Source organism: Haliotis rubra, unplaced genomic scaffold (genome assembly GCF_003918875.1).
Source record: "Haliotis rubra isolate DU_JTF1 unplaced genomic scaffold, ASM391887v1 Scf159, whole genome shotgun sequence".
Classification (NCBI taxonomy): Eukaryota; Metazoa; Mollusca; class Gastropoda; order Lepetellida; family Haliotidae; genus Haliotis; species Haliotis rubra.
Genome location: NW_025765547.1, coordinates 1,528,955 through 1,532,500, shown reverse-complemented (window position 1 = coordinate 1,532,500; position 3,546 = coordinate 1,528,955). Strand labels below are relative to the sequence as shown.

General features: G+C 37.5%; 1 long non-coding RNA gene across 1 annotated transcript; it reads left to right on the top strand.

The window, feature by feature from the left end:
* The first annotated feature begins 344 nt into the window (after window positions 1–344).
* LOC124271212 lies at window positions 345–1,871 on the top strand. Its single transcript, XR_006896975.1, has 4 exons — window positions 345–360; window positions 560–589; window positions 1,244–1,288; window positions 1,806–1,871. It is a non-coding gene; the product is annotated as an uncharacterized LOC124271212 (long non-coding RNA).
* Window positions 1,872–3,546: the final 1,675 nt, after the last annotated feature.

Below are 3,546 nucleotides of genomic sequence, written 5' to 3'. Positions count from 1 at the left end.
AGTGTGTCTACGTGATACGTCATACGGAATACGTAACACAACCGTGTGGGTGAACGCTGGGTGCAAGGGCAAAGTGTTCGTCTGTTTTCACCTCTCTGTGGCCCGCGTTGCTCGTGAGTATTGGTGCTATTGAAATGGGTTTTAGTACGATTACAGAATTGGGTTAAGAACAATAATTCTGTTAATGAAACAAGTTCATTCATTCATTCATTCATTCATTCATTCATTCATTCATTTTAGTCGGGGTTTTTTCATATCTATATACTTATATTGGTATGAAAAGCGACACCATTTAGCAGTCGTTTCAAATCTCATTTTCAGGTATGGTACTTGATCCAGTCGAGCCCGGCATCCCATCCAGTAAGTACGATTTTACTTTAGTCAAATTGGGTTATTTTATGTAAAGTACCAATTATTTGTTCAAAAAAGGGGGGAGAGGTTGTCGCTTTTTTTTGGAAAATTATGAAGGACACACACAGATTAACAGTAAAACTGTGTATTGATTCATTGCCAGTACTGCTGCACCCAAGTTAACTTGTCATGATGTTTTCTTTTGAAGCTCTACCAGTAATGGAAATGGCTCCAAATGGTAAGTGAAGTTACCCCTGAAGATTCTTTGGTTTCTTGTGGTCAGAATATTGCATGTGTTGCACTCACACGGAGATACAAAAATGTCATAAAAGAATATTAACAAGTATCGCCATTTCTTCCGTCGACCGAAACAGCAGGAAATGGGTCATAAGATGACAGGAACAATGTTTGGCCACAATAGCAATAAAATATACGATGACGTGGAAGTCACTGATGTACGACAGCCCAGTCTATTTAGACGCATCTTACGACAAATGTTTTTGCGGTGTACTATTTTAAGATGGAATCTGAACGTATGACGGGGCTGTAGTCACGAAACCACGGAAGTTCTTGAGATATTTAGCTATTTTTATATTCACGTCTGGCTTATTACCATAAGCCTCCATTCATTTGTCAAATATTCTGTTTTGCTCTAAACTTTGGATATGCAAGCACATGTGCACTGAACTTGAGTGCTGTAAATAGAAACCATGGAAGTAGTCATACAACAATTGTAGATGTCACTTTTTCCCCATTTCCTAGCTTTTCAGTCATTTTCAGAGTTGACTTGGTAGTTTTAGCGGTTACGACATTGTCTTTAATTGGTGTTTGACATCCGGACTTGTTTCTATTTGTGAAATTAAAGATTCATACAAGTTGTTTCATCTTGTAGTTGTAGAAGGCAACGTGTCTGTGGTGGACCAGGTAGATCCAAATGGTATGTATATTTGCAGTATATTTGAAACTGAAGCCGTAGACCCGGATTCGATTCTCCACATGGGCACATGTCATTTCAGTGCCGTACCCTGCCGTTATATTGTAAGAATAAACTTTCAAATTCATTGGTTAAAACATTTCGAAAGCTTAACAAAATCTATGATTATATTTTTAGAATATATTTGCGATTCCTCTGAGTCACGTTACCTGAAGGGTCAACTCCTTCTGTTTAAATGTTGTACTGTGGTTAACCGTACGTTTAATGGTTTCAAATTTAAGTTTAAAATACTAAACCAAATAATTTCTGGGTTTATCTTACCCCATAAGTGAAAGGAAAGGAAATTCGAGGCCTGAAATTTGCTTCTAAGCACTTGTGACGTCATCACAGTATGACCAAAGGTATGTTCCGCTGATTGGGTATTAATTTATGTCAAGATTTATGGCTTATAAATACTAAATGCTTTGAAAGACTGATATTGCTTCAGATTTTGTTTTGACAAACATTACACTATTTTCAGCTGGCTTAGTGAACTTGTTGACAACTCCAATCCCAACAACAACTCCAATCCCACCAACAACTCCAGGTAAACAGCTTATACTCACATTTAAGATTATACACATTCATCTCACACGTGAAGATGATCAACTTCTTTCTTTCATAAATCTATGAAATATACAAATTGATCTGATTAAAACGAAATTTGCGATGCTTCGGTGTGGACGCTAACACCATTATCAAGCACAACTATAATTCATATCCATCGTCTAAATGTCTCTATAAGAATAGGACAGTACATGTATTATATTTCATTTACAATTTCTGTTTAATCAATTTAATGAGATTTTGACCTGTTCCTGAACACAACTCGTTGCCAGATTAAAATAGTCTTCCGTAACCCATGTTTGTCGTAAAAGGAGGGTAAGGGGATCCGGTGGTCAAGCTCATTGACTTGTTTGACGCAGGCCATCGTATCCCAAAAACGTTGGCCGATACACATTATTGTCAGGTCCAGAGTCGAATATTTGCAGATGGTCATCATAGAGATGGAATATTAATCAAACAAACAAACTCAACTCTGTTATCTCTTCCAGAGCCTGAATGCGTTGATGAGTGGTCCAGCGGCTACTCGAGAATCACGTTTACGTTGCCAAAGGCAACAAGACTGACGTACCTGGAGGTGAGCAACATTCAGTATGACAACACCTGTACCCAGGACAGGGACTACGGCATCACCGGCACTACTGTCTGGGTGGACCTCGGATGCCAGGCAGAATTTGAAATTTGCTTTAGCCTCAGTTAGAGATTCTACAATGAAAACTCTTACTTTGGGATGTAAAACAAATACCGTCTTTGGTTAGTGTTAGTGTCAGAGCCTAAACGTAAACTTTGAAATATGAAATTCGTTTTTAATCATGTGTCAGTTTCACTTTGTTTTAAATTGAAAGGTAATTCATTACCTGCCGAAAACCGACAGTCGCAAATTGGGCAACCGTTCCTGCCCTTCACATCATTGCAAACACACAGTAAAAAGAATATATTTTGTATTTTATGAAAATATGAATTCTTAAATCTCATTCTACAAAGCGTTAAACGGATATTTCATGTAGTTCATATAGCTCATATTACTTTTTAAATGTTACATTTTAATTAATTGTATTATCTTTGACGTGGACGCTACATGTATTATCACAGTGTGTGTATCAAATATCTTAACTTAAAGGTATATATTATGTCCATAGAATGCAATGGAAAATAATATCATAAAGGTTTCAGTTACCTCATTTATGTCTTCATGTAATAATTGTTGTGACATTGTCTCTGATGTGTTTGAATAAAATTACAGTGGAAAAGAGTCCAGTTGTATTTGTTGTTCGCGTCCAGTATAGATTGTGCGCGTCTGATTCCGTGTGAGCCGGTAACAACAGCCGGTAACAACCGCCGGCAAGTGGCAACAAACAGGATCCCTGACACTTTCCCAACATTAGGGGTATAACAGCATTGGGATTAAGTGCTGCGAGACTCCCACAACACCACTAGGGGTCTGGATAGTTGGCTAGGGTCGGATTCTGAAGTGGAATAAAACTTGTTTGATACAGTTTCAATACCAATGTTTTAGAACATACATATCAACATAATGCATAAACATTATTATCAATAGTTTATGCTTGTATTTTTACATATAGATCACATATTTGGTAGAGTCCATTCACATGAGTGAAAACAGCACTCCCTGAATCCCGAATAGCTCCTAAGTTAGG